We start from the raw sequence: 22163 nt of genomic DNA on the forward strand, positions 1-22163 counted from the left end.
TTGACTTCTGCGCAGCGGTTTGGGAGTTAACATCAAAATTACATTTCTCGGCCATATCGCATAGATCTCACTGTGAAAAGGCTTAAATGGCTTTTTTGACCTAAGTTTGAGGATAGCGCTCAAATCAAATGTCCTAGAACCAAATTTCCACATGTAACTACTAGATTGTGATACAATACACTATTGGGTGAAGTTTGGTTGACTTCTGCGCAGCGGTTTGGGAGTTAACATCAAAATTACATTTCTCGGCCATATCGCATTGATCTCACTGTGAAAAGGCTTAAATGGCTTTTTTGACCTAAGTTTGAGGATTGCGCTCAAACAAAATGTCCTAGAACAAAATTTTCAAATGTAACTACTAGATTGTGATACAATACACTATTGGGTGAAGTTTGGTTGACTTCTGCGCAGCGGTTTGGGAGTTAACATCAAAATTACATTTCTCGGCCATATCGCATAGATCTCACTGTGAAAAGGCTTAAATGGCTTTTTTAATTAAGTTTGATGATTGCGTTCAAACAAAATGTCCTAGAACGAAATTTTAAAATGTAACTACTAGAATGTGATACAATACACTATTGGGTGAAGTTTGGTTGACTTCTGCGCAGCGGTTTGGGAGTTAACATCAAAATTACATTTCTCGGCCATATCATATAGATCTCACTGTGAAAAGGCTTAAATGGCTTTTTTGACCTAAGTTTGAGGATTGCGCTCAAATCAAATGTCCTAGAACCAAATTTCCACATGTAACTACTAGATTGTGATACAATACACTAATGGGTGAAGTTTGGTTGACTTCTGCGCAGCGGTTTGGGAGTTAACATCAAAATTACATTTCTCGGCCATATCGCATAGATCTCACTGTGAAAAGGCTTAAATGACTTTTTTAATTAAGTTTAATGATTGCGTTCGAAAAAAATGTCCTAGAACAAAATTTTCAAATGTAACTACTAGATTGTGATACAATACACTATTGGGTGAAGTTTGGTTGACTTCTGCGCAGCGGTTTGGGAGTTAACATCAAAATTACATTTCTCGGCCATATCGCATAGATCTCACTGTGAAAAGGCTTAAATGGCTTTTTTGACCTAAGTTTGAGGATAGCGCTCAAATCAAATGTCCTAGAACCAAATTTCCACATGTAACTACTAGATTGTGATACAATACACTAATGGGTGAAGTTTGGTTGACTTCTGCGCAGCGGTTTGGGAGTTAACATCAAAATTACATTTCTCGGCCATATCGCATAGATCTCACTGTGAAAAGGCTTAAATGGCTTTTTTGACCTAAGTTTAATAATTGCGCTCAAACCAAATGTCCTAGAACGAAATTTTCAAATGTAACTACTAGAATGTGATACAATACACTATTGGGTGAAGTTTGGTTGACTTCTGCGCAGCGGTTTGGGAGTTAACATCAAAATTACATTTCTCGGCCATATCGCATTGATCTCACTGTGAAAAGGCTTAAATGGCTTTTTTGACCTAAGTTTGAGGATTGCGCTCAAACAAAATGTCCTAGAACAAAATTTTCAAATGTAACTACTAGATTGTGATACAATACACTATTGGGTGAAGTTTGGTTGACTTCTGCGCAGCGGTTTGGGAGTTAACATCAAAATTACATTTCTCGGCCATATCGCATAGATCTCACTGTGAAAAGGCTTAAATGGCTTTTATGACCTAAGTTTGAGGAATGCGCTCAAATCAAATGTCCTAGAACCAAATTTCCACATGTAACTACTAGATTGTGATACAATACACTAATGGGTGAAGTTTGGTTGACTTCTGCGCAGCGGTTTGGGAGTTAACATCAAAATTACATTTCTCGGCCATATCGCATAGATCTCACTGTGAAAAGGCTTAAATGACTTTTTTAATTAAGTTTGATGATTGCGTTCAAACAAAATGTCCTAGAACGAAATTTTAAAATGTAACTACTAGAATGTGATACAATACACTATTGGGTGAAGTTTGGTTGACTTCTGCGCAGCGGTTTGGGAGTTAACATCAAAATTACATTTCTCGGCCATATCGCATAGATCTCACTGTGAAAAGGCTTAAATGGCTTTTTTGACCTAAGTTTGAGGACTGCGCTCAAATCAAATGTCCTAGAACCAAATTTCCACATGTAACTACTAGATTGTGATACAATACACTAATGGGTGAAGTTTGGTTGACTTCTGCGCAGCGGTTTGGGAGTTAACATCAAAATTACATTTCTCGGCCATATCGCATAGATCTCACTGTGAAAAGGCTTAAATGGCTTTTTTGACCTAAGTTTAATAATTGCGCTCAAACCAAATGTCCTAGAACGAAATTTTCAAATGTAACTACTAGAATGTGATACAATACACTATTGGGTGAAGTTTGGTTGACTTCTGCGCAGCGGTTTGGGAGTTAACATCAAAATTACATTTCTCGGCCATATCGCATAGATCTCACTGTGAAAAGGCTTAAATGGCTTTTTTGACCTAAGTTTGAGGATTGCGCTCAAATCAAATGTCCTAGAACCAAATTTCCACATGTAACTACTAGATTGTGATACAATACACTAATGGGTGAAGTTTGGTTGACTTCTGCGCAGCGGTTTGGGAGTTAACATCAAAATTACATTTCTCGGCCATATCGCATAGATCTCACTGTGAAAAGGCTTAAATGGCTTTTTTGACCTAAGTTTGAGGATTGCGCTCAAATCAAATGTCCAATAACCAAATTTCCACATGTAATTACTAGATTGTGATACAATACAATAATGGGTGAAGTTTGGTTGACTTCTGCGCAGCGGTTTGGGAGTTAACATCAAAATTACATTTCTCGGCCATATCGCATAGATCTCACTGTGAAAAGGCTTAAATGACATTTTTTAATAAGTTTGATGATTGCGTTCAAACAAAATGTCCTAGAACAAAATTTTCAAATGTAACTACTAGATTGTGATACAATACACTATTGGGTGAAGTTTGGTTGACTTCTGCGCAGCGGTTTGGGAGTTAACATCAAAATTACATTTCTCGGCCATATCGCATAGATCTCACTGTGAAAAGGCTTAAATGGCTTTTTTGACCTAAGTTTAATAATTGCGCTCAAACCAAATGTCCTAGAACAAAATTTTCAAATGTAACTACTAGATTGTGATACAATACACTATTGGGTGAAGTTTGGTTGACTTCTGCGCAGCGGTTTGGGAGTGAACATCAAAATTACATTTCTCGGCCATATCGCATAGATCTCACTGTGAAAAGGCTTAAATGGCTTTTTTGACCTAAGTTTGAGGATTGCGCTCAAATCAAATGTCCTATAACCAAATTTCCACATGTAACTACTAGATTGTGATACAATACACTAATGGGTGAAGTTTGGTTGACTTCTGCGCAGCGGTTTGGGAGTTAACATCAAAATTACATTTCTCGGCCATATCGCATAGATCTCACTGTGAAAAGGCTTAAATGACTTTTTTAATTAAGTTTGATGATTGCGTTCAAAAAAAATGTCCTAGAACAAAATTTTCAAATGTAACTACTAGATTGTGATACAATACACTATTGGGTGAAGTTTGGTTGACTTCTGCGCAGCGGTTTGGGAGTTAACATCAAAATTACATTTCTCGGCCATATCGCATAGATCTCACTGTGAAAAGGCTTAAATGGCTTTTTTGACCTAAGTTTGAGGATTGCGCTCAAATCAAATGTCCTAGAACCAAATTTCCACATGTAACTACTAGATTGTGATACAATACACTAATGGGTGAAGTTTGGTTGACTTCTGCGCAGCGGTTTGGGAGTTAACATCAAAATTACATTTCTCGGCCATATCGCATAGATCTCACTGTGAAAAGGCTTAAATGGCTTTTTTGACCTAAGTTTAATAATTGCGCTCAAACCAAATGTCCTAGAACGAAATTTTCAAATGTAACTACTAGAATGTGATACAATACACTATTGGGTGAAGTTTGGTTGACTTCTGCGCAGCGGTTTGGGAGTTAACATCAAAATTACATTTCTCGGCCATATCGCATTGATCTCACTGTGAAAAGGCTTAAATGGCTTTTTTGACCTAAGTTTGAGGATTGCGCTCAAACAAAATGTCCTAGAACAAAATTTTCAAAAGTAACTACTAGATTGTGATACAATACACTATTGGGTGAAGTTTGGTTGACTTCTGCGCAGCGGTTTGGGAGTTAACATCAAAATTACATTTCTCGGCCATATCGCATAGATCTCACTGTGAAAAGGCTTAAATGGCTTTTTTGACCTAAGTTTGAGGATTGCGCTCAAATCAAATGTCCTAGAACCAAATTTCCACATGTAACTACTAGATTGTGATACAATACACTAATGGGTGAAGTTTGGTTGACTTCTGCGCAGCGGTTTGGGAGTTAACATCAAAATTACATTTCTCGGCCATATCGCATAGATCTCACTGTGAAAAGGCTTAAATGACTTTTTTAATTAAGTTTGATGATTGCGTTCAAACAAAATGTCCTAGAACGAAATTTTAAAATGTAACTACTAGAATGTGATACAATACACTATTGGGTGAAGTTTGGTTGACTTCTGCGCAGCGGTTTGGGAGTTAACATCAAAATTACATTTCTCGGCCATATCGCATAGATCTCACTGTGAAAAGGCTTAAATGGCTTTTTTGACCTAAGTTTGAGGATTGCGCTCAAATCAAATGTCCTAGAACCAAATTTCCACATGTAACTACTAGATTGTGATACAATACACTAATGGGTGAAGTTTGGTTGACTTCTGCGCAGCGGTTTGGGAGTTAACATCAAAATTACATTTCTCGGCCATATCGCATAGATCTCACTGTGAAAAGGCTTAAATGGCTTTTTTGACCTAAGTTTAATAATTGCGCTCAAACCAAATGTCCTAGAACGAAATTTCCACATGTAACTACTACATTGTGATACAATACACTAATGGGTGAAGTTTGGTTGACTTCTGCGCAGCGGTTTGGGAGTTAACATCAAAATTACATTTCTCGGCCATATCGCATAGAACTCACTGTGAAAAGGCTTAAATGACTTTTTTAATTAAGTTTAATGATTGCGTTCAAAAAAAATGTCCTAGAACAAAATTTTCAAATGTAACTACTAGATTGTGATACAATACACTATTGGGTGAAGTTTGGTTGACTTCTGCGCAGCGGTTTGGGAGTTAACATCAAAATTACATTTCTCGGCCATATCGCATAGATCTCACTGTGAAAAGGCTTAAATGGCTTTTTTGACCTAAGTTTGAGGATTGCGCTCAAATCAAATGTCCTAGAACCAAATTTCCACATGTAACTACTAGATTGTGATACAATACACTAATGGGTGAAGTTTGGTTGACTTCTGCGCAGCGGTTTGGGAGTTAACATCAAAATTACATTTCTCGGCCATATCGCATAGATCTCACTGTGAAAAGGCTTAAATGGCTTTTTTGACCTAAGTTTAATAATTGCGCTCAAACCAAATGTCCTAGAACGAAATTTTCAAATGTAACTACTAGAATGTGATACAATACAGTATTGGGTGAAGTTTGGTTGACTTCTGCGCAGCGGTTTGGGAGTTAACATCAAAATTACATTTCTCGGCCATATCGCATTGATCTCACTGTGAAAAGGCTTAAATGGCTTTTTTGACCTAAGTTTGAGGATTGCGCTCAAACAAAATGTCCAAGAACAAAATTTTCAAATGTAACTACTAGATTGTGATACAATACACTATTGGGTGAAGTTTGGTTGACTTCTGCGCAGCGGTTTGGGAGTTAACATCAAAATTACATTTCTCGGCCATATCGCATAGATCTCACTGTGAAAAGGCTTAAATGGCTTTTTTGACCTAAGTTTGAGGATTGCGCTCAAATCAAATGTCCTAGAACCAAATTTCCACATGTAACTACTAGATTGTGATACAATACACTAATGGGTGAAGTTTGGTTGACTTCTGCGCAGCGGTTTGGGAGTTAACATCAAAATTACATTTCTCGGCCATATCGCATAGATCTCACTGTGAAAAGGCTTAAATGACTTTTTTAATTAAGTTTGATGATTGCGTTCAAACAAAATGTCCTAGAACGAAATTTTAAAATGTAACTACTAGAATGTGATACAATACACTATTGGGTGAAGTTTGGTTGACTTCTGCGCAGCGGTTTGGGAGTTAACATCAAAATTACATTTCTCGGCCATATCGCATAGATCTCACTGTGAAAAGGCTTAAATGGCTTTTTTGACCTAAGTTTGAGGATTGCGCTCAAATCAAATGTCCTAGAACCAAATTTCCACATGTAACTACTAGATTGTGATACAATACACTAATGGGTGAAGTTTGGTTGACTTCTGCGCAGCGGTTTGGGAGTTAACATCAAAATTACATTTCTCGGCCATATCGCATAGATCTCACTGTGAAAAGGCTTAAATGGCTTTTTTGACCTAAGTTTAATAATTGCGCTCAAACCAAATGTCCTAGAACGAAATTTCCACATGTAACTACTACATTGTGATACAATACACTATTGGGTGAAGTTTGGTTGACTTCTGCGCAGCGGTTTGGGAGTTAACATCAAAATTACATTTCTCGGCCATATCGCTTAGATCTCACTGTGAAAAGGCTTAAATTGCTTTTTTGACCTAAGTTTGAGGATTGCGCTCAAATCAAATGTCCTAGAACCAAATTTCCACATGTAACTACTAGATTGTGATACAATACACTAATGGGTGAAGTTTGGTTGACTTCTGCGCAGCGGTTTGGGAGTTAACATCAAAATTACATTTCTCGGCCATATCGCATAGATCTCACTGTGAAAAGGCTTAAATGACTTTTTTAATTAAGTTTGATGATTGCGTTCAAACAAAATGTCCTAGAACAAAATTTTCAAATGTAACTACTAGATTGTGATACAATACACTATTGGGTGAAGTTTGGTTGACTTCTGCGCAGCGGTTTGGGAGTTAACATCAAAATTACATTTCTCGGCCATATCGCATAGATCTCACTGTGAAAAGGCTTAAATGGCTTTTTTGACCTAAGTTTGAGGATTGCGCTCAAATCAAATGTCCTAGAACCAAATTTCCACATGTAACTACTAGATTGTGATACAATACACTAATGGGTGAAGTTTGGTTGACTTCTGCGCAGCGGTTTGGGAGTTAACATCAAAATTACATTTCTCGGCCATATCGCATAGATCTCACTGTGAAAAGGCTTAAATGGCTTTTTTGACCTAAGTTTAATAATTGCGCTCAAACCAAATGTCCTAGAACGAAATTTTCAAATGTAACTACTAGAATGTGATACAATACACTATTGGGTGAAGTTTGGTTGACTTCTGCGCAGCGGTTTGGGAGTTAACATCAAAATTACATTTCTCGGCCATATCGCATAGATCTCACTGTGAAAAGGCTTAAATGGCTTTTTTGACCTAAGTTTAATAATTGCGCTCAAACCAAATGTCCTAGAACGAAATTTTCAAATGTAACTACTAGAATGTGATACAATACACTATTGGGTGAAGTTTGGTTGACTTCTGCGCAGCGGTTTGGGAGTTAACATCAAAATTACATTTCTCGGCCATATCGCATAGATCTCACTGTGAAAAGGCTTAAATGGCTTTTTTGACCTAAGTTTGAGGATTGCGCTCAAATCAAATGTCCTAGAACCAAATTTCCACATGTAACTACTAGATTGTGATACAATACACTAATGGGTGAAGTTTGGTTGACTTCTGCGCAGCGGTTTGGGAGTTAACATCAAAATTACATTTCTCGGCCATATCGCATAGATCTCACTGTGAAAAGGCTTAAATGGCTTTTTTGACCTAAGTTTGAGGATTGCGCTCAAATCAAATGTCCAATAACCAAATTTCCACATGTAACTACTAGATTGTGATACAATACACTAATGGGTGAAGTTTGGTTGACTTCTGCGCAGCAGTTTTAGAGTTAACATCAAAATTACATTTCTCGGCCATATCGCATAGATCTCACTGTGAAAAGGCTTAAATGACTTTTTTAATTAAGTTTGATGATTGCGTTCAAACAAAATGTCCTAGAACAAAATTTTCAAATGTAACTACTAGATTGTGATACAATACACTATTGGGTGAAGTTTGGTTGACTTCTGCGCAGCGGTTTGGGAGTGAACATCAAAATTACATTTCTCGGCCATATCGCATAGATCTCACTGTGAAAAGGCTTAAATGGCTTTTTTGACCTAAGTTTGAGGATTGCGCTCAAATCAAATGTCCTATAACCAAATTTCCACATGTAACTACTAGATTGTGATACAATACACTAATGGGTGAAGTTTGGTTGACTTCTGCGCAGCGGTTTGGGAGTTAACATCAAAATTACATTTCTCGGCCATATCGCATAGATCTCACTGTGAAAAGGCTTAAATGACTTTTTTAATTAAGTTTGATGATTGCGTTCAAAAAAAATGTCCTAGAACAAAATTTTCAAATGTAACTACTAGATTGTGATACAATACACTATTGGGTGAAGTTTGGTTGATTTCTGCGCAGCGGTTTGGGAGTTAACATCAAAATTACATTTCTCGGCCATATCGCATAGATCTCACTGTGAAAAGGCTTAAATGGCTTTTTTGACCTAAGTTTGAGGATTGCGCTCAAATCAAATGTCCTAGAACCAAATTTCCACATGTAACTACTAGATTGTGATACAATACACTAATGGGTGAAGTTTGGTTGACTTCTGCGCAGCGGTTTGGGAGTTAACATCAAAATTACATTTCTCGGCCATATCGCATAGATCTCACTGTGAAAAGGCTTAAATGGCTTTTTTGACCTAAGTTTAATAATTGCGCTCAAACCAAATGTCCTAGAACGAAATTTTCAAATGTAACTACTAGAATGTGATACAATACACTATTGGGTGAAGTTTGGTTGACTTCTGCGCAGCGGTTTGGGAGTTAACATCAAAATTACATTTCTCGGCCATATCGCATTGATCTCACTGTGAAAAGGCTTAAATGGCTTTTTTGACCTAAGTTTGAGGATTGCGCTCAAACAAAATGTCCTAGAACAAAATTTTCAAATGTAACTACTAGATTGTGATACAATACACTATTGGGTGAAGTTTGGTTGACTTCTGCGCAGCGGTTTGGGAGTTAACATCAAAATTACATTTCTCGGCCATATCGCATAGATCTCACTGTGAAAAGGCTTAAATGGCTTTTTTGACCTAAGTTTGAGGATTGCGCTCAAATCAAATGTCCTAGAACCAAATTTCCACATGTAACTACTAGATTGTGATACAATACACTAATGGGTGAAGTTTGGTTGACTTCTGCGCAGCGGTTTGGGAGTTAACATCAAAATTACATTTCTCGGCCATATCGCATAGATCTCACTGTGAAAAGGCTTAAATGACTTTTTTAATTAAGTTTGATGATTGCGTTCAAACAAAATGTCCTAGAACAAAATTTTCAAATGTAAATACTAGATTGTGATACAATACACTATTGGGTGAAGTTTGGTTGACTTCTGCGCAGCGGTTTGGGAGTTAACATCAAAATTACATTTCTCGGCCATATCGCATAGATCTCACTGTGAAAAGGCTTAAATGACTTTTTTAATTAAGTTTAATGATTGCGCTCAAACCAAATGTCCTAGAACGAAATTTTCAAATGTAACTACTAGAATGTGATACAATACACTATTGGGTGAAGTTTAGTTGACTTCTGCGCAGCGGTTTGGGAGTTAACATCAAAATTACATTTCTCGGCCATATCGCATAGATCTCACTGTGAAAAGGCTTAAATGGCTTTTTTGACCTAAGTTTAATGATTGCGCTCAAACCAAATGTCCTAGAACGAAATTTTCAAATGTAACTACTAGAATGTGATACAATACACTATTGGGTGAAGTTTGGTTGACTTCTGCGCAGCGGTTTGGGAGTTAACATCAAAATTACATTTCTCGGCCATATCGCATAGATCTCACTGTGAAAAGGCTTAAATGGCTTTTTTGACCTAAGTTTGAGGATTGCGCTCAAACAAAATGTCCTAGAACAAAATTTTCAAATGTAACTACTAGATTGTGATACAATACACTATTGGGTGAAGTTTGGTTGACTTCTGCGCAGCGGTTTGGGAGTTAACATCAAAATTACATTTCTCGGCCATATCGCATAGATCTCACTGTGAAAAGGCTTAAATGACTTTTTTAATTAAGTTTGATGATTGCGCTCAAACAAAATGTCCTAGAACAAAATTTTCAAATGTAACTACTAGAATGTGATACAATACACTATTGGGTGAAGTTTGGTTGACTTCTGCGCAGCGGTTTGGGAGTTAACATCAAAATTACATTTCTCGGCCATATCGCATAGATCTCACTGTGAAAAGGCTTAAATGACTTTTTTAATTAAGTTTGATGATTGCGTTCAAACAAAATGTCCTAGAACAAAATTTTCAAATGTAACTACTAGAATGTGATACAATACACTATTGGGTGAAGTTTAGTTGACTTCTGCGCAGCGGTTTGGGAGTTAACATCAAAATTACATTTCTCGGCCATATCGCATAGATCTCACTGTGAAAAGGCTTAAATGGCTTTTTTGACCTAAGTTTAATGATTGCGCTCAAACCAAATGTCCTAGAACGAAATTTTCAAATGTAACTACTAGAATGTGATACAATACACTATTGGGTGAAGTTTGGTTGACTTCTGCTCAGCGGTTTGGGAGTTAACATCAAAATTACATTTCTCGGCCATATCGCATAGATCTCACTGTGAAAAGGCTTAAATGGCTTTTTTGACCTAAGTTTGAGGATTGCGCTCAAACAAAATGTCCTAGAACAAAATTTTCAAATGTAACTACTAGATTGTGATACAATACACTATTGGGTGAAGTTTGGTTGACTTCTGCGCAGCGGTTTGGGAGTTAACATCAAAATTACATTTCTCGGCCATATCGCATAGATCTCACTGTGAAAAGGCTTAAATGACTTTTTTAATTAAGTTTGATGATTGCGCTCAAACAAAATGTCCTAGAACAAAATTTTCAAATGTAACTACTAGAATGTGATACAATACACTATTGGGTGAAGTTTGGTTGACTTCTGCGCAGCGGTTTGGGAGTTAACATCAAAATTACATTTCTCGGCCATATCGCATAGATCTCACTGTGAAAAGGCTTAAATGACTTTTTTAATTAAGTTTGATGATTGCGTTCAAACAAAATGTCCTAGAACAAAATTTTCAAATGTAACTACTAGAATGTGATACAATACACTATTGGGTGAAGTTTGGTTGACTTCTGCGCAGCGGTTTGGGAGTTAACATCAAAATTACATTTCTCGGCCATATCGCATAGATCTCACTGTGAAAAGGCTTAAATGGCTTTTTTGACCTAAGTTTGAGGATTGCGCTCAAATCAAATGTCCTAGAACCAAATTTCCACATGTAACTACTAGATTGTGATACAATACACTAATGGGTGAAGTTTGGTTGACTTCTGCGCAGCGGTTTGGGAGTTAACATCAAAATTACATTTCTCGGCCATATCGCATAGATCTCACTGTGAAAAGGCTTAAATGGCTTTTTTGACCTAAGTTTAATAATTGCGCTCAAACCAAATGTCCTAGAACGAAATTTTCAAATGTAACTACTAGAATGTGATACAATACACTATTGGGTGAAGTTTGGTTGACTTCTGCGCAGCGGTTTGGGAGTTAACATCAAAATTACATTTCTCGGCCATATCGCATAGATCTCACTGTGAAAAGGCTTAAATGGCTTTTTTGACCTAAGTTTAATAATTGTGCTCAAACCAAATGTCCTAGAACGAAATTTTCAAATGTAACTACTAGAATGTGATACAATACACTATTGGGTGAAGTTTGGTTGACTTCTGCGCAGCGGTTTGGGAGTTAACATCAAAATTACATTTCTCGGCCATATCGCATAGATCTCACTGTGAAAAGGCTTAAATGGCTTTTTTGACCTAAGTTTGAGGATTGCGCTCAAATCAAATGTCCTAGAACCAAATTTCCACATGTAACTACTAGATTGTGATACAATACACTAATGGGTGAAGTTTGGTTGACTTCTGCGCAGCGGTTTGGGAGTTAACATCAAAATTACATTTCTCGGCCATATCGCATAGATCTCACTGTGAAAAGGCTTAAATGGCTTTTTTGACCTAAGTTTGAGGATTGCGCTCAAATCAAATGTCCAATAACCAAATTTCCACATGTAACTACTAGATTGTGATACAATACACTAATGGGTGAAGTTTGGTTGACTTCTGCGCAGCAGTTTTAGAGTTAACATCAAAATTACATTTCTCGGCCATATCGCATAGATCTCACTGTGAAAAGGCTTAAATGATTTTTTAATTAAGTTTGATGATTGCGTTCAAACAAAATGTCCTAGAACAAAATTTTCAAATGTAACTACTAGATTGTGATACAATACACTATTGGGTGAAGTTTGGTTGACTTCTGCGCAGCGGTTTGGGAGTGAACATCAAAATTACATTTCTCGGCCATATCGCATAGATCTCACTGTGAAAAGGCTTAAATGGCTTTTTTGACCTAAGTTTGAGGATTGCGCTCAAATCAAATGTCCTATAACCAAATTTACACATGTAACTACTAGATTGTGATACAATACACTAATGGGTGAAGTTTGGTTGACTTCTGCGCAGCGGTTTGGGAGTTAACATCAAAATTACATTTCTCGGCCATATCGCATAGATCTCACTGTGAAAAGGCTTAAATGACTTTTTTAATTAAGTTTGATGATTGCGTTCAAAAAAAATGTCCTAGAACAAAATTTTCAAATGTAACTACTAGATTGTGATACAATACACTATTGGGTGAAGTTTGGTTGATTTCTGCGCAGCGGTTTGGGAGTTAACATCAAAATTACATTTCTCGGCCATATCGCATAGATCTCACTGTGAAAAGGCTTAAATGGCTTTTTTGACCTAAGTTTGAGGATTGCGCTCAAATCAAATGTCCTAGAACCAAATTTCCACATGTAACTACTAGATTGTGATACAATACACTAATGGGTGAAGTTTGGTTGACTTCTGCGCAGCGGTTTGGGAGTTAACATCAAAATTACATTTCTCGGCCATATCGCATAGATCTCACTGTGAAAAGGCTTAAATGGCTTTTTTGACCTAAGTTTAATAATTGCGCTCAAACCAAATGTCCTAGAACGAAATTTTCAAATGTAACTACTAGAATGTGATACAATACACTATTGGGTGAAGTTTGGTTGACTTCTGCGCAGCGGTTTGGGAGTTAACATCAAAATTACATTTCTCGGCCATATCGCATTGATCTCACTGTGAAAAGGCTTAAATGGCTTTTTTGACCTAAGTTTGAGGATTGCGCTCAAACAAAATGTCCTAGAACAAAATTTTCAAATGTAACTACTAGATTGTGATACAATACACTATTGGGTGAAGTTTGGTTGACTTCTGCGCAGCGGTTTGGGAGTTAACATCAAAATTACATTTCTCGGCCATATCGCATAGATCTCACTGTGAAAAGGCTTAAATGGCTTTTTTGACCTAAGTTTGAGGATTGCGCTCAAATCAAATGTCCTAGAACCAAATTTCCACATGTAACTACTAGATTGTGATACAATACACTAATGGGTGAAGTTTGGTTGACTTCTGCGCAGCGGTTTGGGAGTTAACATCAAAATTACATTTCTCGGCCATATCGCATAGATCTCACTGTGAAAAGGCTTAAATGACTTTTTTAATTAAGTTTGATGATTGCGTTCAAACAAAATGTCCTAGAACAAAATTTTCAAATGTAACTACTAGATTGTGATACAATACACTATTGGGTGAAGTTTGGTTGACTTCTGCGCAGCGGTTTGGGAGTTAACATCAAAATTAAATTTCTCGGCCATATCGCATAGATCTCACTGTGAAAAGGCTTAAATGACTTTTTTAATTAAGTTTAATGATTGCGCTCAAACCAAATGTCCTAGAACGAAATTTTCAAATGTAACTACTAGAATGTGATACAATACACTATTGGGTGAAGTTTAGTTGACTTCTGCGCAGCGGTTTGGGAGTTAACATCAAAATTACATTTCTCGGCCATATCGCATAGATCTCACTGTGAAAAGGCTTAAATGGCTTTTTTGACCTAAGTTTAATGATTGCGCTCAAACCAAATGTCCTAGAACGAAATTTTCAAATGTAACTACTAGAATGTGATACAATACACTATTGGGTGAAGTTTGGTTGACTTCTGCGCAGCGGTTTGGGAGTTAACATCAAAATTACATTTCTCGGCCATATCGCATAGATCTCACTGTGAAAAGGCTTAAATGGCTTTTTTGACCTAAGTTTGAGGATTGCGCTCAAACAAAATGTCCTAGAACAAAATTTTCAAATGTAACTACTAGATTGTGATACAATACACTATTGGGTGAAGTTTGGTTGACTTCTGCGCAGCGGTTTGGGAGTTAACATCAAAATTACATTTCTCGGCCATATCGCATAGATCTCACTGTGAAAAGGCTTAAATGACTTTTTTAATTAAGTTTGATGATTGCGCTCAAACAAAATGTCCTAGAACAAAATTTTCAAATGTAACTACTAGAATGTGATACAATACACTATTGGGTGAAGTTTGGTTGACTTCTGCGCAGCGGTTTGGGAGTTAACATCAAAATTACATTTCTCGGCCATATCGCATAGATCTCACTGTGAAAAGGCTTAAATGACTTTTTTAATTAAGTTTGATGATTGCGTTCAAACAAAATGTCCTAGAACAAAATTTTCAAATGTAACTACTAGAATGTGATACAATACACTATTGGGTGAAGTTTGGTTGACTTCTGCGCAGCGGTTTGGGAGTTAACATCAAAATTACATTTCTCGGCCATATCGCATTGATCTCACTGTGAAAAGGCTTAAATGGCTTTTTTGACCTAAGTTTGAGGATTGCGCTCAAACAAAATGTCCTAGAACAAAATTTTCAAATGTAACTACTAGATTGTGATACAATACACTATTGGGTGAAGTTTGGTTGACTTCTGCGCAGCGGTTTGGGAGTTAACATCAAAATTACATTTCTCGGCCATATCGCATAGATCTCACTGTGAAAAGGCTTAAATGGCTTTTTTGACCTAAGTTTGAGGATTGCGCTCAAATCAAATGTCCTAGAACCAAATTTCCACATGTAACTACTAGATTGTGATACAATACACTAATGGGTGAAGTTTGGTTGACTTCTGCGCAGCAGTTTTAGAGTTAACATCAAAATTACATTTCTCGGCCATATCGCATAGATCTCACTGTGAAAAGGCTTAAATGACTTTTTTAATTAAGTTTGATGATTGCGTTCAAACAAAATGTCCTAGAACAAAATTTTCAAATGTAACTACTAGATTGTGATACAATACACTATTGGGTGAAGTTTGGTTGACTTCTGCGCAGCGGTTTGGGAGTGAACATCAAAATTACATTTCTCGGCCATATCGCATAGATCTCACTGTGAAAAGGCTTAAATGGCTTTTTTGACCTAAGTTTGAGGATTGCGCTCAAATCAAATGTCCTAGAACCAAATTTCCACATGTAACTACTAGATTGTGATACAATACACTAATGGGTGAAGTTTGGTTGACTTCTGCGCAGCGGTTTGGGAGTTAACATCAAAATTACATTTCTCGGCCATATCGCATAGATCTCACTGTGAAAAGGCTTAAATGGCTTTTTTGACCTAAGTTTAATAATTGCGCTCAAACCAAATGTCCTAGAACGAAATTTTCAAATGTAACTACTAGAATGTGATACAATACACTATTGGGTGAAGTTTGGTTGACTTCTGCGCAGCGGTTTGGGAGTTAACATCAAAATTACATTTCTCGGCCATATCGCATAGATCTCACTGTGAAAAGGCTTAAATGGCTTTTTTGACCTAAGTTTAATAATTGTGCTCAAACCAAATGTCCTAGAACGAAATTTTCAAATGTAACTACTAGAATGTGATACAATACACTATTGGGTGAAGTTTGGTTGACTTCTGCGCAGCGGTTTGGGAGTTAACATCAAAATTACATTTCTCGGCCATATCGCATAGATCTCACTGTGAAAAGGCTTAAATGGCTTTTTTGACCTAAGTTTGAGGATTGCGCTCAAATCAAATGTCCTAGAACCAAATTTCCACATGTAACTACTAGATTGTGATACAATACACTAATGGGTGAAGTTTGGTTGACTTCTGCGCAGCGGTTTGGGAGTTAACATCAAAATTACATTTCTCGGCCATATCGCATAGATCTCACTGTGAAAAGGCTTAAATGGCTTTTTTGACCTAAGTTTGAGGATTGCGCTCAAATCAAATGTCCAATAACCAAATTTCCACATGTAACTACTAGATTGTGATACAATACACTAATGGGTGAAGTTTGGTTGACTTCTGCGCAGCAGTTTTAGAGTTAACATCAAAATTACATTTCTCGGCCATATCGCATAGATCTCACTGTGAAAAGGCTTAAATGATTTTTTAATTAAGTTTGATGATTGCGTTCAAACAAAATGTCCTAGAACAAAATTTTCAAATGTAACTACTAGATTGTGATACAATACACTATTGGGTGAAGTTTGGTTGACTTCTGCGCAGCGGTTTGGGAGTTAACATCAAAATTACATTTCTCGGCCATATCGCATAGATCTCACTGTGAAAAGGCTTAAATGGCTTTTTTGACCTAAGTTTGAGGATTGCGCTCAAATCAAATGTCCTAGAACCAAATTTCCACATGTAACTACTAGATTGTGATACAATACACTAATGGGTGAAGTTTGGTTGACTTCTGCGCAGCGGTTTGGGAGTTAACATCAAAATTACATTTCTCGGCCACATCGCATAGATCTCACTGTGAAAAGGCTTAAATGACTTTTTTAATTAAGTTTGAGGATTGCGCTCAAACAAAATGTCCTAGAACAAAATTTTCAAATGTAACTACTAGATTGTGATACAATACACTATTGGGTGAAGTTTGGTTGACTTCTGCGCAGCGGTTTGGGAGTTAACATCAAAATTACATTTCTCGGCCATATCGCATAGATCTTACTGTGAAAAGGCTTAAATGGCTTTTTTGACCTAAGTTTGAGGATTGCGTTCAAATCAAATGTCCTAGAACCAAATTTCCACATGTAACTACTAGATTGTGATACAATACACTAATGGTTGAAGTTTGGTTGACTTCTGCGCAGCGGTTTGGGAGTGAACATCAAAATTACATTTCTCGGCCATATCGCATAGATCTCACTGTGAAAAGGCTTAAATGACTTTTTTTAATTAAGTTTGAAGATTGCGCTCAAATCAAATGTCCTAGAACTAAATTTCCAAATGTAACTACTAGATTGTGATAAAATACACTATTGGGTGAAGTTTGGTTGACTTCTGCGCAGCGGTTTGGGAGTTAACATCAAAATTACATTTCTCGGCCATATCGCATAGATCTCACTGTGAAAAGGCTTAAATGGCTTTTTTGACCTAAGTTTGAGGATTGCGCTCAAATCAAATGTCCTATAACCAAATTTCCACATGTAACTACTAGATTGTGATACAATACACTAATGGGTGAAGTTTGGTTGACTTCTGCGCAGCGGTTTGGGAGTTAACATCAAAATTACATTTCTCGGCCATATCGCATAGATCTCACTGTGAAAAGGCTTAAATGACTTTTTTAATTAAGTTTGATGATTGCGTTCAAACCAAATGTCCTGGAACGAAATTTTCAAATGTAACTACTAGAATGTGATACAATACACTATTGGGTGAAGTTTGGTTGACTTCTGCGCAGCGGTTTGGGAGTTAACATCAAAATTACATTTCTCGGCCATATCGCATAGATCTCACTGTGAAAAGGCTTAAATGGCTTTTTTGACCTAAGTTTGAGGATTGCGCTCAAATCAAATGTCCTAGAACCAAATTTCCACATGTAACTACTAGACTGTGATACAATACACTAATGGGTGAAGTTTGGTTGACTTCTGCGCAGCGGTTTGGGAGTTAACATCAAAATTACATTTCTCGGCCACATCGCGTAGATCTCACTGTGAAAAGGCTTAAATGGCTTTTTTGACCTAAGTTTGAGAATTGCGCTCAAATCAAATGTCCTAGAACCAAATTTCCACATGTAACTACTAGATTGTGATAAAATACACTATTGGGTGAAGTTTGGTTGACTTCTGCGCAGCGGTTTGGGAGTGAACATCAAAATTACATTTCTTGGCCATATCGCATAGATCTCACTGTGAAAACGCTTAAATGACTTTTTTTAATTAAGTTTGAAGATTGCGCTCAAATAAAATGTCCTAGAACTAAATTTCCAAATGTAACTACTAGATTGTGATAAAATACACTATTGGATGAAGTTTGGTTGACTTCTGCGCAGCGGTTTGGGAGTTAACATCAAAATTACATTTCTCGGCCATATCGCATAGATCTCACTGTGAAAAGCCTTAAATGACTTTTTTTAATTAAGTTTGAAGATTGCGCTCAAACCAAATGTCCTAGAACTAAATTTCCAAATGTAACTACTAGATTGTGATAAAATACACTATTGGGTGAAGTTTGGTTGACTTCTGCGCAGCGGTTTGGGAGTTAACATCAAAATTACATTTCTCGGCCATATCGCATAGATCTCACTGTGAAAAGGCTTAAATGACTTTTTTTAATTAAGTTTGAAGATTGCGCTCAAACCAAATGTCCTAGAACTAAATTTCCAAATGTAACTACTAGATTGTGATACAATACACTATTGGGTGAAGTTTGGTTGACTTCTGCGCAGCGGTTTGGGAGTTAACATCAAAATTACATTTCTCGGCCATATCGCATAGATCTCACTGTGAAAAGGCTTAAATGACTTTTTTAATTAAGTTTGATGATTGCGTTCAAACAAAATGTCCTAGAACAAAATTTTCAAATGTAACTACTAGATTGTGATACAATACACTATTGGGTGAAGTTTGGTTGACTTCTGCGCAGCGGTTTGGGAGTTAACATCAAAATTACATTTCTCGGCCATATCGCATAGATCTCACTGTGAAAAGGCTTAAATGACTTTTTTAATTAAGTTTGATGATTGCGTTCAAACAAAATGTCCTAGAACAAAATTTTCAAATGTAACTACTAGATTGTGATACAATACACTATTGGGTGAAGTTTGGTTGACTTCTGCGCAGCGGTTTGGGAGTTAACATCAAAATTACATTTCTCGGCCATATCGCATAGATCTCACTGTGAAAAGGCTTAAATGGCTTTTTTGACCTAAGTTTGAGGATTGCGCTCAAATCAAATGTCCTAGAACCAAATTTCCACATGTAACTACTAGAATGTGATACAATACACTATTGGGTGAAGTTTGGTTGACTTCTGCGCAGCGGTTTGGGAGTTAACATCAAAATTACATTTCTCGGCCATATCGCATAGATCTCACTGTGAAAAGGCTTAAATGGCTTTTTTGACCTAAGTTTGAGGATTGCGCTCAAATCAAATTTCCTAGAACCAAATTTCCACATGTACCTACTAGATTGTGATACAATACACTAATGGGTGAAGTTTGGTTTACTTCTGCGCAGCGGTTTGGGAGTTAACATCAAAATTACATTTCTCGGCCATATCGCATAGATCTCACTGTGAAAAGGCTTAAATGGCTTTTTTTTACCTAAGTTTGAGGATTGCGCTCAAACCAAATGTCCTAGAACAAAACTTTCAAATGTAACTACTAGAATGTGATACAATACACTATTGGGTGAAGTTTGGTTGACTTCTGCGCAGCGGTTTGGGAGTTAACATCAAAATTACATTTCTCGGCCATATCGCATAGATCTCACTGTGAAAAGGCTTAAATGGCTTTTTTGACCTAAGTTTGAGGATTGCGCTCAAATCAAATGTCCTAGAACCAAATTTCCACATGTAACTACTAGATTGTGATACAATACACTAATGGCTGAAGTTTGGTTGACTTCTGCGCAGCGGTTTGGGAGTTAACATCAAAATTACATTTCTCGGCCATATCGCATAGATCTCACTGTGAAAAGGCTTAAATGACTTTTTTAATTAAGTTTGATGATTGCGTTCAAACAAAATGTCCTAGAACAAAATTTTCAAATGTAACTACTAGATTGTGATACAATACACTATTGGGTGAAGTTTGGTTGACTTCTGCGCAGCGGTTTGGGAGTTAACATCAAAATTACATTTCTCGGCCATATCGCATAGATCTCACTGTGAAAAGGCTTAAATGGCTTTTTTGACCTATGTTTGAGGATTGCGCTCAAATCAAATGTCCTAGAACCAAATTTCCACATGTACCTACTAGATTGTGATACAATACACTAATGGGTGAAGTTTGGTTGACTTCTGCGCAGCGGTTTGGGAGTTAACATCAAAATTACATTTATCGGCCATATCGCATAGATCTCACTGTGAAAAGGCTTAAATGACTTTTTTTAATTAAGTTTGAAGATTGCGCTCAAACCAAATGTCCTAGAACTAAATTTCCAAATGTAACTACTAGATTATGATAAAATACACTATTGGGTGAAGTTTGGTTTACTTCTGCGCAGCGGTTTGGGAGTTAACATCAAAATTACATTTCTCGGCCATATCGCATAGATCTCACTGTGAAAAGGCTTAAATGGCTTTTTTTAATTAAGTTTGAAGATTGCGCTCAAATCAAATGTCCTAGAACCAAATTTCCACATGTAACTACTAGATTATGATAAAATACACTATTGGGTGAAGTTTGGTTTACTTCTGCGCAGCGGTTTGGGAGTTAACATCAAAATTACATTTCTCGGCCATATCGCATAGATCTCACTGTGAAAAGGCTTAAATGACTTTTTTTAATTAAGTTTGAAGATTGCGCTCAAACCAAATGTCCTAGAACTAAATTTCCAAATGTAACTACTAGATTATGATAAAATACACTATTGGGTGAAGTTTGGTTTACTTCTGCGCAGCGGTTTGGGAGTTAACATCAAAATTACATTTCTCGGCCATATCGCATAGATCTCACTGTGAAAAGGCTTAAATGACTTTTTTTAATTAAGTTTGAAGATTGCGCTCAAACCAAATGTCCTAGAACTAAATTTCCAAATGTAACTACTAGATTATGATAAAATACACTATTGGGTGAAGTTTGGTTTACTTCTGCGCAGCGGTTTGGGAGTTAACATCAAAATTACATTTCTCGGCCATATCGCATAGATCTCACTGTGAAAAGGCTTAAATGGCTTTTTTGACCTAAGTTTGAGGATTGCGCTCAAATCAAATGTCCTAGAACCAAATTTCCACATGTAACTACTAGATTGTGATACAATACACTAATGGGTGAAGTTTGGTTGACTTCTGCGCAGCGGTTTGGGAGTGAACATCAAAATTACATTTCTCGGCCATATCGCATAGATCTCACTGTGAAAAGGCTTAAATGACTTTTTTAAATTAAGTTTGAAGATTGCGCTCAAACCAAATGTCCTAAAACTAAATTTCCAAATGTAACTACTAGATTGTGATAAAATACACTATTGGGTGAAGTTTGGTTGACTTCTGCGCAGCGGTTTGGGAGTTAACATCAAAATTACATTTCTCGGCCATATCGCATAGATCTCACTGTGAAAAGGCTTAAATGACTTTTTTTAATTAAGTTTGAAGATTGCGCTCAAACCAAATGTCTTAGAACTAAATTTCCAAATGTAACTACTAGATTATGATAAAATACACTATTGTGTGAAGTTTGGTTTACTTCTGCGCAGCGGTTTGGGAGTTAACATCAAAATTACATTTCTCGGCCATATCGCATAGATCTCACTGTGAAAAGGCTTAAATGGCTTTTTTGACCTAAGTTTGAGGAGTGCGCTCAAATCAAATGTCCTAGAACTAAATTTCCAAATGTAACTACTAGATTGTGATAAAATACACTATTGGGTGAAGTTTGGTTGACTTCTGCGCAGCGGTTTGGGAGTTAACATCAAAATTACATTTCTCGGCCATATCGCATAGATCTCACTGTGAAAAGGCTTAAATGGCTTTTTTGACCTAAGTTTAAAGATTGCGCTCAAACCAAATGTCCTAGAACGAAATTTTCAAATGTAACTACTAGAATGTGATACAATACACTATTGGGTGAAGTTTGGTTGACTTCTGCGCAGCGG

This window comes from Corythoichthys intestinalis, unplaced genomic scaffold, assembly GCF_030265065.1.
Source record: "Corythoichthys intestinalis isolate RoL2023-P3 unplaced genomic scaffold, ASM3026506v1 HiC_scaffold_24, whole genome shotgun sequence".
Taxonomy (NCBI): domain Eukaryota; kingdom Metazoa; phylum Chordata; class Actinopteri; order Syngnathiformes; family Syngnathidae; genus Corythoichthys; species Corythoichthys intestinalis.